At 36.4% G+C, this 12,046-nt stretch overlaps 1 protein-coding gene across 1 annotated transcript in view; it reads left to right on the forward strand.

Annotated features, from left to right (window-relative positions):
* SCP2 (sterol carrier protein 2) overlaps positions 1 to 12,046 on the forward strand; it is a gene marked incomplete at its 3' end in the record, with an annotated part of 82,856 nt that overhangs the window by 42,103 nt on the left and 28,707 nt on the right. The window lies entirely within an intron of this gene.

Below are 12,046 nucleotides of genomic sequence, written 5' to 3' on the forward strand. Positions count from 1 at the left end.
TGCCTATGTTACACAAACTCTTTCAAAAAATTGAAAAAGAAGGAATACTACCAAATATGTTCTACAAAGCCAACATTACTCTAATACCAAAACCAAACAAAGACAGCACAAAAAAAGAAAATTACAGGCCAATCTCCCTAATGAACACTGATGCAAAAATCCTCAACAAAATCCTTGCCAATAGAATCCAACAATGCATCAAAGGGATAGTACACCACGATCAAGTGGGATTCATCCCAAGGGCACAAGAATGGTTCAGCATACGAAAATCAGTAAGTGTAATCCAACACATCAACAAAAAGAAAAATAAAAACCATATGATCATATCAATAGATGCTGAGAAAGCATTCGACAAAGTCCAATATCCATTTATGATGAAGGCCCTTGAAATTCTTGGGATAGAAGAACATACCTTAACATGATAAAAGACATATACAACAAACCCACTGCCAACATTATTCTCAATGGCAAAAAGCTGGAGGCCTTTCCTTTAAGATCAGGAACAAGATAAGTATGTCCTCTCTCACCACTGCTCTTCAATATAATACTGGAGGTCCTAGCCAGGGCAATAAGACAAGAGAAAGACATACAAGGAGTACAGATAGGGAAAGAAGAAGTAAAACTATCACTATTTGCAGGTGATATGATAATATACATAGAGAACCCTAAAAACTCCACAAAAAAAAACTACTCAATATAATCAACCATGAGCCTCCCTGGTGGCGCAAGGGGTTAAGCACCACAGTATGAAGCAATCCGCAGTCTCTGCCAGGGAGAAACCCACATGGCGAGGCAGACCTCTCCTGTCTCGCCCGGCTGCTCCCCCCAGCAGTGTATTTCAGTCAGTCTGCCTGTTCTGCTTCCCACTCTGTCTCTGGTGAATCCTCTCACCCCCCACATCTTTAGCCTGTACCCCAGCTCTTGTGTGCACAAATAAATAAATATTTTAAAAAAAATCAACCAGTTCAGTAAAGGAGCAGGATACAAAATCCACACACAAAAATCAGTAGCCTTCCTATACACAGTCAGTCGGAAGAAGAAGAAATCAAGAAAACCATCCCTTTTATAATTGAAACCAAAAAATTCAAATACTTGGGAATAAACCTAACAAAAGAGGTGAAAGACCTATACAAAAAAAGTTATAAAACACTGTTAAAAGAAATTGAAGAAGACACAAAGAAATGGAAAGATATCCCCTCCTCATGGATTGGAAGAATCAACATTATTAAAATGGCCATCCTCCCAAAAGCAATATACAGATTCAATGCTATTCCAATAAAAATTCCAATGACATTCTTCAAAGAAATAGAACAAATACTGATGAAATTCATATGGAACCACAAAAAACCACGAATTGCCAAAGCCCTACTGATGAAAACAAAGGAGAAAGGAGGTATCACACTTCCAAACTTCAAGCTATACTACAAAGCCATAATAATTAAAACAGTTTGGTACTGGAACCAAAACAGGCACACAGACCAATGGAACTGAATAGAGAGCCAGAAGTAAAGCCACAATTATATGAACAACTAATCTTTGACAAAGGAGCAAAGAATATGCTATGGAACACGGGCAGTTTGTTCAATAAATGGTGCAGGGAAAACTGGACCTCCACATGCAAAAAAATGAAACTAGACCACTACATCTCACCATGCACAAAAATAAACTCAAAATGGATAAAAGAACTGGACATAAGACCTGAAACCATAAAATATATAGAAGAAAATATAGGTAAAACATTGCAAGACATACATCTCAAAAACATCTTTAAAGACTCATCACCCAAAGCAGTGATAGCGAAGACAAAGATAAACACCTGGGGTTACATCAAACTGAAAAGCTTCTGTACAGCCAAAGAGACATTAACCAAAACAGAGAGACACCCCACTGATTGGGAAAAAAACTTTGCACTCCATTCAACTGATAAGGGACTGATCACAAAGATACAAAGAACTCACAGGGCTCAACAAAAACAAAATTAACAATCCAGTCAAAGAAATGGGCAGAAGAACTCAAAAGACATTTCTCCAAAGAGGAAATGCAAATGGCCAACAGGCATATGAAAAAATGTTCAACATCCCTTATCATCAGGGAAATGCAAATCAAAACCACACTGAGATACCACCTTACACCAGTAAGAATGGCACATATCAAAGAAACAAGCAACAACAAATACTGGTGAGGATGCAGTGAAAAAGGAACTCTCCTACATTGCTGGTGGGAGTGCAAACTGATCCAACCACTGTGGAAAGCTATCTGGAGGGTCCTCAATCTACTAAAAATGGAGCTACCATATGATCCAGCAATTCCACTACTAGGGATCTACCCAAAGGACACAAAAACCATGATTCAAAAGAGCACCTGTACCCCTATGTTTATTGCAGCACTATTTATAATAGGCAAAACCTGGAAACAACCCAAATGCCCAAAAATACATGACTGGATCAAGAAGATGTGGTATACATACACAATGGAATATTATTCAGCAATCAAAAAAGATAAACTCATGCCATTCATAGCAACGTGGATGGAGCTAGAAGGAATAATGCTCAGTGAAATAAGCCAGAAAGAAAAGAAAAATTTCGGATGGTTTCACTTATAACAGGAATAGAGGGGAACCAAATAGGACATCAGTGTGAAAAAATAATAATTACAGTACAAACCACAAGAAAGCAAAAACAGACAATTGTAAACCAGAGACATCCTGCAGGGGAGGAAGAGGGAGAGGGGTGAGAGGGAGGGAGGGAGGAGCACAGGGGACTGTGGTGATGGTGCATGAGTGCCTTGGGGAAGGAGATTCAATGGGGACTCAATCTGAGGGGGTGGGGGGAAGCAAATATTGTCTAAAAAAAGTAAAAAAATTGATAAATGTTAAAATAAAAAAATTAAAAAAAAAATTTCCCCATGCTAAAAAAAAAATATAAAATGAATGTTTAGGTGGGTCAGATAAGGGGGGGTGAGAATTATATGGGGAATATAACCAAAATGAAAATGCATACATTGTGCAAAAATGAAAAATGATTTAAGAATTATATAAAATAAAATATATTAAAATAAAAAAATGTTTAGCCATGGTATATTTTATTTTCCTTAAGTACAGTACACTTCAATTTTGATTAGTTGATGAGAATTTAATAATTAAATCCAACAATGTATTTCTAAACGTTTGGTTATTTTCAAACAGGTGTACTGCTTAATTAGCAACATGTTTTCAAATGTAGAACTTGTTAGACCTGTTAGACAAGAATCATTTGAGGGCCTCCCTGGTGGCCTAGGGATTAAGTCTCAGCTTTGTCACCACTATGGCCTGAGTTCTATCCTGGCCAGGTGCAGCACACCTCTCCTGTCCTGATAGTCCCTTTAGCAGTGTATTTTAGTGCATCTGCCTGTTCTGCTCCCCATTCTCTTTGGTGAATCCTCTTATCCCTACACCTCTGGCCTACTACACCCTAGTTCATCTATGCAAAAAAAAAAGAAAGAAACATTTAAAAAAAAAGAATCATTTGAATTCAGCACATAGTTGTATGTTTTTGGCATTTTATCTTGGTAGAACTGAACTAGAAGTTAATTAATCACTCTGACACTTAGTTTCCTTAATTTTAAAATGAAATTGTACAAAGAATTTCTTAAGTAACTTAATACTAAAATTCTGTGATTTATTTTTATAAAGATAGGTAAGTTTTATTCTTTCCTAATTGTCTTATTGATTAAAATTTTATAAATTCTTAAATTCCAAAATACAAATATTATCATTAATAATTTTTTCATTATAGCAATTAACTTTATTTATTTTACTTTATCACTCAAATTTAGTAAGCTTATGATCTAACACAGAAAAGTAGATTACATGAGAGTAAGAGAGACAAATATGTACATAGATAGTTGCATTATAATGTGAAACCTTGCAATTTGTTTTGTCTTATTTTTTACTTTTTTTTTCTCTCTTTTCCATGCTATCATTTTGTTAATTGGGTATTGTTTAGCATTTTACTTTTTCTCTTCTTGAATTTTTCTTTTTCTCATTCTCTGGTAGTTGCTCTAAGATTTGCCACATGCATCTTTAGTTTATCACATTCTACCTTCAAATAATGCTATACCACTTCACATATAATGTGAGATATTTTTGCAACAGTGTATTTTTCCATTCATTCATCTCCTTTTCTTATTTGTGTGTTATAATACATGTATTTCTAAATATATTATAATCCCCACAAAATACTACTACTAAAATGCTCTAAATAATCTAATAAAGAAACCTAAAAATGAGGGGAATTAGAATGACTTCATTGGGAGTGGCAAAATAACAACATCTGAAAATACTCTTTATAAAAATACCAAGAGTGCCGGAAAATTTTTTTCAGAACTTTGAAAATTAACCAAAGGCTTACAACTATCTGGGGGGAATATTTATTAAAAACAAACAAACAGCTAAATTTCCGTAAGAACAGTAAGCTTTGTGGCATTTTGACTTGCTCTAATACCACTGCCTTTTCCCCAGTTCCATGGTAGCTTTGAAAACCAACAGTCTGCTAAACATGGTGAAAATAAGCAGTCTAGCTAGCATTGGAGGAGTAGAAAAGAGTTGAAACAGTCATAATCAAGAGAAGTGTCATTGCAAGCATACCTTGTTTCATTGTACTTTTCTTTGTTGTGCTTTGCATATGTGTTTGGTTTTTTTTTTTTTACAAATTAATATACTAGTGAAGAGATTGCAATTTGCTGAAGGCTCAGAGGATAGTTAGCACTTTTCAGTAATGAAATATTTTTAAATAAATTTATATACATTGGTATTACAAAAGATCAGAATTATAGTGTAAACATAACTTTTAAATGTATTGAGAAATCAGAAAATTTATGATTCACTTTATTGTGATGTTTACTTTATTGTGGTGGTCTGAAACCAAACCCACAATATCTCTGAGGTATGCTTTTTTTTGACCTATCTGACAGTTCCCTAGTATGAAAGTCTTGTCTTTGTGTAACTGAGAACTTACTCGTGGAAAGTTTGTCCCCAGAGTCATTTGTTGAGAACAATCAGCAACAACTATTTTAACAACATAGCTGCGTGAGTTGCCAATAACAATTGGGCAAAGAACAAATCAACTAAAAAAGTTAAAGGAAAAGGACTTCCTTTATGGTGCAAGGGGTTAAGCATCAGCACAATGAAGCAATCCGCAGCTGTTGCAGCATGAGTTCAATTCCTGGCCAGGGAGGCAACCCATATGGCACAGCAGACCTCTCCTGTCTCACCCACATTGCTCCCCTCAGCAGTGTATTTCAGTCAGTCAGTCTGCCTGTTCTGCTCCCCATTCTGTCTCTGGTGAATCCTCTCACTCTACACCCTGCACCTCTGGCCTACACCCCAGCTCTTGTTTTTTGTTTTTTTTTTTTAAGATTTATTTATACAAGAACCAGAGTACAGGCCAGATGTGGGAGAGGGTGAGAGGATGCACCAGAAACAGAGCGGGGAACAGAACAGGCAAATTGGCCAAAATACACTGCTGCGGGGAGCAGCAGGAGAGACAGGAGAGGTCTGCTGCGCCATGTGGGTACCTCCGCGGCTGGTGGAGATCGAACCGGCACTGCAGAGGCTGCTGACAGCTTCACAACGCTGTGCTCAACCACCTGCGCACCAGGGAGATCCTGCACCCCAGCTCTTGTATGCATAAATAAATAAATCTTTAAAAAAAAAGTTAAAGGAAAAAATGGGAATGAGATGTTCATAATGGTGTTTGAAAAGAGCTGACATATTCCTGACAAACTAGAACACCGTAAAATGGGAATAAAATCTTCCTTATGTGGTTGTTTTGTGGGTTCAATAAGGAAATATGTATATGTAAAGTATATAGCAGAATCCTCAAAACAAAGTAGGAACACAATAAATGTTAGTATTTTCCTCCTACCATTTCTACAAAGGAAACCATTAATGTAGCCAGTTAACTGGTGGTAATAATAAAGTCCTTGTTTATATCATAGTGTGAGAAACAATTTATAACCATTTTAGGAAAAGAACGGTCTTAATTTATAAAGAAAATAATTTTCCTTTTAGTATGATTGGTCCCAAGGCAACAGTGTCCCTGTGTAAATATTGTGCCCAGTGCCACACAGACATTACTTTTAAACTATATTTCTGTCTTTGGTAAATAGACTAAACTGTTTCCTTTATCCCTCAAAAGAATTAGGTCATACTTGAATGTTGTTATTGCTAATGGGACATAGAGAAGTTGGGGTGATAATAAATATTTGTGTGGTATGGTCATTGAAGCATTAAAGAATTACAGTTAGTATTTGAGATGGTGATTTAATTTCTCCTTTCAGACTGCTTGCTCACTCTCATATAGGAAACTTCTGTTTCACCAGGAGATGAATGTGAGCTTTCACTTAATTGTTTTTTAATGACACTTTATTCCTCCTTGAAAGAGCATATTTTTATTTTAATTGATTTGTTTGCCATTCTGAGATACTTTTGTTCTGCTTTCCACTAAAAGACTCAGAAATCATGCTTTATAGTAATAGTATGATTTTTCATATCCCTATTTTTTTCTTAAAATTGGCATATAAATAAAATGTACAGTTCTCACAAAATCCCAATTGTTTATATTAGCCGCATTATTTATAATAACCAAAAGGTGGAAATAGCCTAGATGTCTGCCATCTCCTGATGACTGGATAAACAAAATGCGCTATATTCATATAATGGAATATTTTCCACCATAAAAGAAATGAAGTGCTGGCCCATGCTACAACATAAACCTTAAACCTTGAAAATATTTTGCTATGTTAAAGAAGGTAGTCAGAAAAGATCACATGTTACATGATCTCATTCATATGGAATGTCCAAAATAGGCAAATTTATAGAGACAGCAAGTATATTAGTATTTGCATAGGACTGAAGGAGATAGGAGAGGAATAGCTGAAGAGTATGCTGGATTTCTTTTTGTTGTAATGAGTACTTTCTGAATTGATTATAGTGATGGTTAAACATATCTGTACATATAAAAAGCATTGAATTATAAATTTTAAATGATTGGTTTTGATTGTTGTGTACATCATGTAGCTACCAGTTAAAACAAGATACAGGACATTTCCATAATCATAGATTATGGCTTCCCTTTCTCCCATTTTCTAACTCCTCCCCCTACAACCAGGCTAATCAACCACATTAGACTAGTTTTGCTGATTCTAGAACTTCATAGAAATGGAACCACATAGTATATATATGTACTCCTTTGTGTATGGCTTCTTTAACTCAGTAGAATGTAAGTTTCTTCCAGATTATTCCCATATCAATAATTCATTCTTTTTTATCGCTAAGTAGTATCCTATTGTTTATATATACCACTTTGTTTATTCATCCTTCTGTTGATAGACATTTGAGTTCTTTTTCTTTGGGGCTGTTACAGATAAGGCTGCTATTAACTTTTTGTACAAGTCTGTTTATAGACATACTTTTTTCATTTTCTTGAGTTAAATAACTCAGAGTAGAATTGCTGGATCATAGGGCAGATGCATGTTTAATTTAATTTATTTTTTTAAAGATTTATTTATGCATACAAGAGCTGGGGTGTAGGCCAGAGGGGGGTGTGTGTGTGAGAGGATTCACCAGAGACAGAGTGGGGAGCAGAATAGGTGGATAGACTGAAATACACTGCTGAGGAGAGCAACAGGTGAGACAGGAGATGTCTGCTGGGCAATGTGGGTTAGCTCCCTGGCAATGGCTGCGGATAGCTTCATAGTGCTGAGACTTAACCACTTGAGCTACCAGGGAGGCTCCGCATGTTTAACTTTATAAGACACTGCCAAATAGTTTTCCAAAGATATGCTTTTTAGGACCTCCTTGGAGGTGCAAGGGGTTAAGACGCAACCTATGAAGCTATCTGCAGCCACTATAGCACGAGTTCAATCCCCAGCCAGCCAGGGAGCTACCCACATAGCTCAGCAGAGCTCTCCTGACTTGCCCGCTGCTCCCCTCAGCAGTGTATTTCAGTACATCTGCCTGTTCTGCTCCCCACTCTGTCTCTGGTGAATCCACCCACCCCCGACACCTCTTGCTTATACCCCAGTTCTTGTATGCATAAATAAATAAATCTTTAAAGAAAAAGATAAGCTTTTTAATATTATAGCTGGATGGCAAATTTTAACATTTAAGAAGTCCTTCTCTTTATCCTTATTCTTAGTTCTATTCCTCACAGTCAATCCCTTTGAATACCTTTGTATTTTTCAAAAAATTGTTATATTGTACAAATACATATGTAAATGTGTGTTTATAGAATCTTTCTCTCTCTGTATATGTTCTTATGTGTGTATCACATTCAGAAAAAATAGAATAAAAAAGTCACATAAATAGTATATTGGCAGTGGAGCTTCGGTAGAGGGCAAGTGAAGCATGTGCACATGTTGAGGGGTGAAGTTGTACTCCCCAAATGAGTGTAAATGAATGAATGACAAATCATTAAAATGTGATTTCAAAAATTACAGGTAGGAGAAAAAACAGACTGCATTTTTTACTTACATCTTGAATGTGTTTTCATATTATCGCTTGCAAGTAATTTGTAATTCTTTTTAGTATCTCATGTTTTAATATTCGCATTGCAAGACATTTCCCTAGTTTCTTACTTATTGGGAGACATATAAAATGTATTAAGTTTGGTATTGTAAACAATGCTCCAGTAAGCTTCCTCGAGTCTTTGCATATTTTTGCAAGTATACCCATAGGATAAATTCCAAAGAGTGGACGCACCATGTCAAAGAGTGGTACATACATAAAAATTGGTAAAATTTTCTTCAAAAAAGATTTTGCTAATGTTTTGCTAATGTTTATTCTCAACAATGGAATATGAGAGTGTTACTTTTTCTGTGACCTTGTTGACACTGGATTTAGAAGAAATAATTTAAAAAATCTTACGTAACAATTTTGCCAATCTTGGCAAGTCATCTAGTTCTTTTCCCTGGAAATTATAAAGCTGACTTAAAACCTCCCCAAAGATGGAATTTATGTACTTTTTAAATACTTTTTAAATACTTCAAAGAGAGTCCATGGTATTGGTAAAAATTTCCCCTAGCCATCAGTCTTTGAGGGATAGTATTTAGTAGTGGTGGTGTAGTATGTTGAGGGAAAAACTTATAAATCTTAATGACTTGATTGGTGTTCTGACTAAGGATGAGGAATTATTGAAAAGTAAATGTTTACTTGCTGCATACAAACATTTGAATATACTTTAAGTCTGACATTTGGCCATTAATTGTATCCCAAGAAAGAATTCCGACTCCTGGAAAATGTATCAGAATGACAGTTCTGAGTAGTTTAAATATTTTTACCCTAGTTTCTTGGATAACAGACTGCAATAGAAATTCTGAAAGAATCAGAAAATGGTCAAATCAATGCTTCCAAAACATGCTGAATTAAAATGGGGTGATGAGGATGTAAGGTTCTTTTCTGTAAATGGTTTTAGTTTAATTGTAAGATATTGCTACCTTAGTGGGAAATCAGTATTGGAGAATTAGCTTTAAAGTTTATGTTCCAAAATGTTGGTTTCTTATTAACTTGCTCAGATCTGGGGTGGAAAAAAAAAAAAAAGCTTCAAGCTGCCATAACAATATTCATAATAAAAGAACAAGATTTAAGCATTCGAACAGGATATTCTTTTGTTCATTGTCAGTTTAAAAACATGAATTCCTTTTAAATTTTCTAATTGGGCCTCCCTGGTGGAACAGGGGTTAAAGACATTGCTGTCAAGCTATTGATAGCCACTGCAGTATGAGTTTGATCCCCTGGTCAGGGAGCAACCCACACAGGGAAGCAGACCTCGCCTGTCTCGCCCCCTGCTTACCTCAGCAGTGTATTTCAGTACATCTGCCTGTTCTGCTCCCCACTCTATCTGGTGAATCCTCTCACCCCACGCACCTTTGGCTTACACCCCAGTTCTTGCATGCATAAATAAATAAATCTTTAAAAGAAAATTAAAAAAAAATAAATTTTCCACTTAGAAAAACCATATAAAACTATATGCAAACATCTTCTCCTTTCCTTTCTAAAAATAAACCTCTCCTTTTAGGATATAAAAAGTAAATAAAAATTTTGTATAGGCAATTCATATCATCTGTTAATACAGTTCTTTATTTTCCCCATTATCATTTATGACCTTTTCCTGGCAAGTCTTTGCTCTGAAATCTGCTTTGGCTGATTTAACATAGCACCCCATGTTCCTTCTCTGCATATATGCTCATCTCCTTGAAGCATTTTTTCCTCCTTTTTGTCTGACTAGCTCTCTATTTGTAGGATTCAATTTAGATAGTTCTTTGTTCATATGGGAATGATTCCTTGGCCTGGCAAACTATGCTAGGTATCCTCTTCTATATGTTTGTGGTAATGCCTCTGATGACATTATCAGACTGTGTTGTAAATACCCACATCTCTATATCTCAGACTATTCCTGAGCAAAAAGATCATGCCTCTCTTATTTCTTGCTGGATCTTCTGAGCCTTTATGCAGTGTCTGGTGTATAATAGGAATTCAATAAATATTTTTTGGGTGGATGGGTCGATGAACATCTCACTGGCTCCTTGCATTTTTTACTATGATTATATCATAAGTCTTTCCTATAATGCTTTACAACAAACCTCTTTTTAAACATCTTCTGTAAAACTTTTAAAAATTATTTTAAAATAGGAACATAATACTTGTTACATGGATAGCTCATAGTTTTCATAACTATTTATTTTACATCTGGATTATGTAGGCTTTCCCTATTATAACAATGTCCTGAACTGATAGCTGTGTGTATTAAGTTGTCTATGCTTATTTCCATAGAATGACTTCCAAGGCCTCTTACTAATTTTACACATTGCTTTCCAAAAAGGTTGTATTGGTTAGAACTTTTGCCAATATTGAATGGAGATGGCTCTCTTGCTGTAGTTTCCCCAGCGTTGATTAGTCCCATTTTTAAACATCCTTGTTCGTTTGATTGGTTAAAAATTGTATCGTTCTGTTTGATTTGATCAAGGTGAGGTTGAATTTTTTCTCAGTTATTTGTAAACTATGTGTTAATTATGCTTCTGGGAAGAAAACTATCAATATTTTCCACCCATGTATATGTAAGACCAGTTCAAATACATTTTTTTTGGTGTCTTACAAGTTTGTTAAACATTTGAGCTTTTTGTTATGGCAGATACCAATATCTAGTAAATCAATTGCCTCAAAGTTTGGATTAGTAGAATCATTCAGTTTGTCCTTCCTCCTTAATATTAGAAAAACACAGGACTTTGTGAAACTGTGCACCATTTCATAGCCTTTCTCATTGTCACACCCAACACTAGAGTAGTTTGTTTGCCAAAATAAATAGGGCTCTTCAGATCCTATGGACTTTTTCATTTCCCCAGAGGGGAAAATTACGAAACTTTTCGCAGGACCTCCTCCCTGGTCTTTGTCATTCCTCTGGTATCAGTTTTTCTGGGTTTGACCCAGAGATGTCCTCTGAAATCTCTGATGGGCCTAATACTCTCTTCAGCCCATTTTTGTTAGACTACCCCATTATAAAGTCATCTGCCTTTTTGTTTGAATTCTGTAAATCCTCATCTGGCCTTCTTTTGTTTATTTATTTATTTATTTATTTTGTTTGTTTGTTTTGTTTATACATGCACTGGGTACAGTCAGAAGCGTGGGAGGGTGAGAGAATTCACCAGAGCCAGAGCGGGGAGCAGAGCAGGCAGAAGGACTGAAGTACACTGCTGAGGGGAGCAGCGGGGGGAGCAGAGCAGGCAGAAGGACTGAAGTACACTGCTGAGGGGAGCAGCGGGCACTGCAGGAGAGGTCTGCGCACCATGTGGGATCCTCCTCTGGTGGCCGGGGAGCAGCCGGGGATCGAACCGGCGCCGGAGCCGCAGAGGCCGCGGGCAGCTTCGCAACCCAGCGCTCAACCGCTGCGCCACCGGGGAGGCCCCCTGGCCTTCTTTTAGATAGAACCTGGAGAGTTCTGTCATCCTCTTTCCTTCCTGTTCTTATCCCACATCTCAGGCACTGATTATCAGTTTGGAACTGGTTCTGAGG

This window comes from Talpa europaea (assembly GCF_964194135.1).
Source record: "Talpa europaea genome assembly, chromosome: 9".
NCBI classification, from domain to species: Eukaryota; Metazoa; Chordata; class Mammalia; order Eulipotyphla; family Talpidae; genus Talpa; species Talpa europaea.